We start from the raw sequence: 8,371 nt of genomic DNA, 5'->3' as shown, positions 1-8,371 counted from the left end.
AAAAAATAATTAGATGAGCAGAGCAAGGAGGCTGAAACTCTCAAGAAGAACAGAAGAGATATTCTGGAGATGCAGAACGCACTGTAAGAGTTGAAAAATGAAATAGTAAGCCTTGGAAATAGAGTCAACCAAATGGAGGAAAGGATCAGTGATATCGAAGACAGAAATCTAGAAATAAATCAGAAGGAAGAAGAGAGAAACCGAAGAATGAAAACTAATGAAAGAGAAACACAAGAACTAGCTGATACTATCAGGAGCAGAAACATAAGAATAATGGGCATTACCAAAGGCTAGGAAAAGCAACAGGGTTTAGAAAGCATTTTCAGACAAATAATGGACGAGAATTTCCCAAATCTAAGGAATGAGCTGGAGCTTGGAATTCAAGAAGTCAACAGAATACCCAACTATCTCAACCCAAAAAGGCCTTCACTAAGACACACTGTATTAAAGTTATCAAAAGTCAATGACAAAGAGAATTCTCAAGGCAGCTAGGGAAAAGAAAATGGTAACGTATAAAGGAAAATCCATTAGATTATCATTGAACTTCACAGCACAGACCTTACAAGCCAGAAAGGAATGAAACCAAATATTTAAACTATTAAGTGAAAGGCACTACCAGCCTAGAATAATGTATCTAGCTAAGCTCTCCATCAGATATGAAGAAGAAATCAAGACCTTTCCAGACATACAAAAACTGAGGGAATTCTCCACTACGAGGCCTGCACTATATGAAATACTGAAAGGAGTCAGCTCACCTAAAACAAAATAACAACAACAAAAATACATAATTAAGAGTAAAGTGACTATCAGGCAAAGAGAAGCAGAGGAGTGCAACCCTTATTAAAAGCAGGGCATTATAGCTTAAATAATAATAAGTGAACTGTTATAACACGATAGTATTGAACGTTCAGCATACATAGGGACAAATTGAGACAACAATGACTGAAAAGGGGAGGATTCAAAGAGCCAAGTTCGCAAAGGGGAATGGAGATAAGACATGCACAGAAGAAAATGGACAACTGAATATATATAACTATCCTTTTCATACTCCTAATGGTAACCACACACCAAAGATTCAGAACTGAAGTATATAACATAAAACAAGAAGAACCAGAGGAAAAAAACCACAAAAGCCAACCAAAATAAAGAAAACAGAAACGTAAGAACAAAGAAGCAATGGAAACACCAAGCTACCAGAAAGCAAAAGATAAAATGGCTATAAGAAGACCTCACATTTCAATAATCACCTTAAATGTAAATGGACTGAACTCACCAATAAAAAGGCACAGAGTTGCAGAATGGGTCAAAAAACAAAACTCGACCATATGCTGCCTTCAGGAGACACCTCTCAGCTCCAAAGACAAATATAGATACAAAGTGAAAGGATGGAAAATGATATTTCAAGCAAATGGCATTCCGAGAAAAGTAGGAGTAGCAGTACTAATATCAGATGAAACAGACTTCAAAATAAAAAGAAAGATACTGAGGGACACTTCATAATGATAAAGGGAATCATGCACCAAGAAGACATAACACTTGTTAATATCTATGCTCCCAATCAGGGAGCCCCGAAATATGTAAAGCAATTACTAATAGAACTAAAGGGACAAACAGACCAAAACACCATCGTAGTAGGGGACCTAAATACCCTACTGTGAGATATGGACAGATCATCGAAACAGAAAAATCAATAAGGAAATAACATCCTTAAATGATACATTAGACTAACTGGACATAACTGACATTTACAGAGCCTTCCATCCCCAAACAGCTGCTTACACATTCTTCTCTAGTGCACATAGAACATTCTCAAGAATCGACCACATACTGAGACACAGAGATAGCCTCAACAAATAAATATGACAGTTGAAATCATACCACCTATATTCTCTGATCATAATGCTTTTAAACTAGAGATCAACTGCAAAAAGAAAGCAGGAAGAACCACAAATTCATGGAGATTACACAACATGCTACTGAAGAATAACTGGGTCTGAGAAGAGATAAGAGAGATCAAGAGATACGTAGACACAAATGATAATGATAGTATAACATATCAAAACTTTTGGGACATGGCAAAAGTGGTCATAAGACGGAAGTTCATATCACTACAGGCCTACCTCCAAAAACAAGAACCAGCCCAAATAAATAACCTAACACTTCATCTTAAAAAACTAGAAAAGGAAGAACAAATGAAGCCTAAAGTCAGCAGAAGGAAAGAAATCATCAAAATTAGAGCAGAAATAAAATTGAAAACAAAAGAATAGAAAAAAATAAATGTGACAAAGAGCTGGTTCTTTGAGGTTAATAAAATTGACAAACCCCTGGCTACACTAACTAAAGAAAAAAGAGAAAGAATACAAATAAACAAAAACAGGAATGAAAGAGGGCAAATTACGACTGATATCACAGAAATACAAAGGATCATACAAGAATACTATGAAAAAGTATATAACATCAAATTTAATAACCTAGAAGAATGGACCAGTATTTAGAAAAATACAGCCTTCCTAGATTGAATAAAGTAGAAATGAAAAATCTAAATAGACGGATCAGCAGTATGGAAATTGAAACAAAAACCTACCAAAAAGTAAAAGTCCAGGATCAGATGGCTTTACCAGTCAATTCTACTAAACATTCAAAGAAGATTTAATACCTATTCTCCTCAAACTCTTCCAAATAATCAAAGAGGAGGCAATACTTCCCAACTCATTTTATGAGGCCAATATTACTCTGATACCAAAACCTGGTAAAGATAACACGCACAAAAAAGAAAACTACAGGCCAATATCTCTCATGAACACAGATGCAAAAATCCTAAATAAGATACTAGTGACCCGAATATAACAACATTAAAAAGATTATACACCACATCAAGTGGGCTTCATCCCAGGGGCACAGGGATGGTTCAACATGTGCAAATCGATTAATGTGATACAGCACATATACAAATTAAAAAATAAGAATCATATGATCATATCAATAGATGCAGAAAAAGACTTCGATAAGATACAGCATCCATTTATGATCAAAACACTTAACAAAATCGGTATAGAAGGAAAGTACCTTAACATAATAAAGGTCATTTATAACAAACCCTCAGCCAATATTATACTTAATGGTGAAAAACTAAAAACCTTCCCTCTAAGATCAGGAAAAAGGCAAGGCTGTCCACTATCGCCACTGCTATTCAATATTACGTTGGAGGTTCTAGCAAGTACGATCAGGCAAGAGAAAGATATAAAAGGCATTCAAATAGGAAACGAAGAAGTCAAACTGTCACTATTTGCGGATGACATGATTCTCTATACGGAAAACCCTAAAGACTCCACAAGAGCACTACTAGAAACAATAAGCAAATACAGTAAAGTCTCTGGATACAAAATCAACATTCAAAAACCCATAGCTTTCCTATACTCTAATAATGAAGCATCAGAAAAAGAAGTGGAAAAAATAATTCCTTTTGCAATTGCAACAAAAAGAATGAAAAACCTACGAATAAATTTAACGAAACATGTGAAGGACCTATATAATGAAACCTACAAGACACTATTAAAAGAAATCAAAGAAGATACAAAGAAATGGAAAGATATTTTGTGTTCTTGGATTGCAAGAATCAACATAGTTAAAATGACCATATTACCTAAAACATTATACAGATTTAATGCAATCCCCATCAAAATCCCATCGGCATTTTTAAAGAAATAGAACAAAAAATCATCAGATTTGTATGGAAGCACAAAAGACCCTGAATTGCCAAAGCCATCCTGAGAAAAAAGAACAAGGCTGGAGGCATCACTCTGACCGAATTCAAATTATAATACAAAGTGACAGTTATCAAAACAGCATGGCATTAGCAGCAAAACAGACACACGGACCAGTGGAACAGAACTGAGAGACCAGAAGTAAACCCATATTTAAATGGGCAAATAATTTTTGACAAGAAAGCCTAACACATACAGTGGAGAACGGAAAGCGTGTGCTGGGAAAATTAGAAAGCCACCAGCAAAAGAATGAAACTAAGCTGTTGTCTACCACCACACACCAAAATTAACTCAAAATCGATTTAGGACCTGACTATAAGACCTGAAACAATAAAATGCATAGAAGGAAACATAGGAACTAAACTCAAGGACCTTGGACTTAAAGAGGATTTTATGAATTTGACCTCAAAGGCAAGGGAAGTAAAAGCAAAAATAAACGAATGGGACTACATCAAACTAAAAAGCTTCTGCTCAGCAAAAGAAATCGTCAACAATGTAAAGAGACAACCATCTCAATGGGAAAATATATTTGCAAGCAACGCCTCTGATAAGGGCCTAATATCCAAAATATACAAAAAACTCATACAACTCAATAACAATAACAACAAAAAAACAAATGATCCAATCCAAATGGGCAGAGGACCTGAATAGATACTTCTCCCTAGAGGACATACAAATGATCTACAAATATATAAAAAGATGCTCAACATTGCTAGCTATTAGGGAAATGCAAATCAAAACCACAATGAGATACCATCTCACACCTGTAAGAATAGCTATAATCAACAGGACAAGTAATAACAAATGTTGGAGAGGATGTGGAGAAAAAAGAACCCTCATATACTATTGGTAGGGCTGCAAATTGGTACAGCCACTATGGAAAACAGTATAGAGGTTCCTCAAAAAACTAAGAATTGATCTACCATATGATCCAGCAATCCCACTATTGGGTATTTACCCCAAAGACTTGAAAACCCATATCCGAAAAGATATTTGCACACCGAAGTTCATAGCAGCATTATTCACAGTGACCAGGACATGGAAGCAACCGAAGAGTCCTACGATAGATGATTGGCTAAAGAAGCTGTGGCACATATATACAATGGAATATTACTTAGCCATAAGAAGAGATGAAATACTGCCATTTGCAACAACATGGATGGACCTTGAGATAATCATGCTAAGTGAAATAAGCCAGACTGAAAAAGTAGAAAATCACATGGTATCACTTAGATGTGGGATATAAACCTAAAAGCAACAAATGAGCAGGACAACAAACAGAGACTCATGGACATGGACAATGGACTAGTAGTTACCAGAGGGTAGGGGGTAGGGGAAGAGGGGAGAGGTAGACAGGGTAAGTGGGGTCAAATATAAGGGGGTAGGTGAAGTGTAAAGAGGGTAAAGGGGATCATATATATGGTAGCTGAAGGAACCTGGACTTTGGGTGCTAATCACACAATAGAATATATAGATGTCAAATTATAATGTACACCTGAAAACTATATAATTGTATTAACCCGTGTTACGCCAATAAACTTAATTTAAAAAAAAAAAAAAAAAAAGAACTGAAGTAGAGATAAAGTTTCCCAGACAAGCAAAAGGTAAAGGAGTTCCTTGCCCATAAATCTGCATTACAGAAATGTTAAAGAGACTGCTTTAAGCAGAAATGGGCAAAACTAAAAATGGAAAATATAGGACAAAATAAAAATAAATAAAAGCAAAACAGAAAAATGATAAAGGCAAACACTTTTAAAATATAGCAGATCAACCAATTACAAAGCTAGTATGAAGGTTAAGAGAGAAAAATAACAAGAACATGAATAACTGCAGTGATAAATTAAGGGACACACACACACACACAAAAGATGTAAAAATGATGTCAAAAACAAACATGGTAAGAAGGGTGAGTAAAAACTGTAGTGCTTTTAGAACATGTTAGAACTTAAGTGACCATTAACTTAAAACAGACTGCTATAAACATATGAATCTCATAGTAATCACAACTCTGAAACCTTTTACAGATACATAAAAAATAAAAAGTATCTCAAACAAATCACTAAGGAAAGTCATCAATGTACAAGAGAAGAAGAATGGAACAAAGAACCACAAAACAACCAGAAAACAATAAAATGGCAACAAGTACACACCTATCTGTAATTACATTAAATGTGTAAGTTGACTAAATGCTCCAACAGAAGACATAGGGTGGCTAAACAAATATAAAAAACAAGATCTGTGTATATGTGGCCTACAAGAGGCTCACTTCACATTGAGAGACTCATAGAGACTGCAAGTGAAAGGATAAAAAAAAGATATTTCATGCAAATGAAAAGAAAGCTGGGGTAGCAATACTTAGACAAAACAGACTTTCAAACAAAGACTGTAAATAACAAGAGACAAAGAAGGGCATTACGTAATAATAAAGGGATCAATCTAACAAGAGAATATAATACTTGCCAACATCTACGCACTCAATGTGGGAGCACCTAAATGCATAAAGCAACTATTAGGAGACATGAAGGGAGAAAATGACAGTAATACAATAATAATAGGGGACTTTCACACCCCATTTATATCAACAGATAGATCATCCAGACAGAAAATCAACAAGGAAACAGTAGCCTTGATATTTACAGAACGTTCTATCCCAAAACAGCAAAATACACATTTTTTTCCAAGTACATATGAAACATTTTCCAAAAAAGACCACATATTAAGCCACAAAGTCTCAGTAATTTTAAGACTGAAATCATATCAATCATCTTCTCTGATCACAACAGTATGAAACAGTATCAATTACAATAAGGAAAACTGGAAAAAACACAAATACGAAGGATAAACAACATGCTACTAAACAATCAATGGATTAATGAGGAAATCAAAAAATATCTGACATAAATGAAAATGGAAACAGTAATCCAAAATCTTTGGGACACAGCAAAAGCAGTTCTAAGAGGGAAATTCATAGCAATAAAGGCCTACTGGAAGAAACATGAAAAATCTTAAATAAAACAATCTAAACTTACATCTAAAAGAACTAGAAAAACAAGACCAAACAAAGCCCAAAGTGAGTAGAAAGAAAGAAATAATAAAGATCAGAGCAAAAATAAATAAAATAGAGACAAAAAATATAAAAGATCAACAAAACTAACAGCTGGTTCTTTGAAAGATAAACAACATAGATACATCTTGAGCCAGCCTCATCAAGAAAAAGAGAGGGCCCAAATAAATAAAATCAGAAAAGAAAGTGACAACCAAAAACACACAAAAGATTATAAAAGAATACTGTGAACAATTATACGACAACAAATTGGACAAGACAGAAGAAATGGATAAATTCCTGGAAACATACACTCTTCCAAGACTGAATCAAGAATAGAAAACCTGAGCAGACTGATCACTAATAACAAAATTGAATCAATAATCCAAAAACTCCCAAAAACAAAAGTCCAGGATCAGGCAGCTTCACAGGTGATTTGTCAAGCATTCAAAGAAGATTTAACACCTACCCTTGGAAACACAGTATGGGGATTCCTTAAAAGATTAAAAATAAAGCAACTGTATAACCAGCATCTCCACTTTTGGGTATTTATCTGAAGAAAATGAAAACAGATTCGAAAAGATATATGTACCCGTAAGTTCATTATGGCATTGTTTACAATAGCCAAGGTATAAAAGCAACCTAGATCCATCAACGGAGGAATAAATAAAGAAGATATGGTGTGTGTGTGTGTGTATATGTATACACACACACACACACACATACACACACACAATGAATAATATTCAGCCATAAAAAAAAAAAAAAAATGAAATCCTGCCATTTCTAACAACATGGATGGATTCTGAGAGTATTATGCTAAGTGACATAAGTCAGACAAAGGAAGACAAACATCATATGATTTCACTTACATGTGGAATCTAAGAAACAAGACAAATGCATAAACGAAACACAAACTCAAAGATACAGAGAACAATCTGTTGGCTGCCAGAGAAGAGGGAGGTGAGGGATGGGCAGGAAAGGAGAAGGAATAAGGACATACAAACTTCCAGTTATAAAATAAGTCATAAGGATATAATGTACAGCAGAGGGAATAGAGCCTTTAAAAAAAATTTATTATTATTTATTATTATTATTTATGCCTACAGCACCTGGTCTTCCTAGGTGGTCTCCCATCCAAGTACAAACCGGGCCCAACCCTGCTTAGCTTCTGAGATCAGACATCAGGCTTGTTCAGGGTGGCATGGCCCTAGACCATGGACTGTGGCTCTACTGGGGCATGAACCCAAGGCCTTCTGTGTGTAAAGCAGATGCATTAACCACTATACTATGAAACTACATCCTAAAAAATTTTTTATGAAATATTTCAAACATTCAGAAAAATACTGAAATCATATGACACTTATATTTAACAAATGTTAGAATTTTGCCACACTCTCTTGTCCTGTCATTCCCATGTTGCCTGGCTGGATAATAACCAGACAACCAGGAATGAAGAAGCAAGGGCTTCATGAAGAAAGCGGTTTTGAAAACCTGGCATATGACTTAGACTTTCTTGATAAATGGGCATGGCCATAGAGCTCAAAAATAATATTAAATTGGG

At 35.0% G+C, this 8,371-nt stretch overlaps 1 protein-coding gene and 1 pseudogene across 1 annotated transcript in view; both read right to left on the bottom strand.

Annotated features, from left to right (window-relative positions):
- Nucleotides 1–8,371, bottom strand: part of XRN2 (5'-3' exoribonuclease 2) — a 78,144-nt gene that overhangs the window by 23,733 nt on the left and 46,040 nt on the right. The window lies entirely within an intron of this gene.
- Nucleotides 7,908–8,023, bottom strand: LOC111747091 (annotated as a pseudogene).

The sequence above is a fragment of the Pteropus vampyrus genome, unplaced genomic scaffold (genome assembly GCF_000151845.1).
Source record: "Pteropus vampyrus isolate Shadow unplaced genomic scaffold, Pvam_2.0 Scaffold7, whole genome shotgun sequence".
Classification (NCBI taxonomy): Eukaryota; Metazoa; Chordata; class Mammalia; order Chiroptera; family Pteropodidae; genus Pteropus; species Pteropus vampyrus.
Note: the sequence above shows the minus strand (reverse complement) of the source record. Positions and strands in the feature narration are given on the sequence as shown.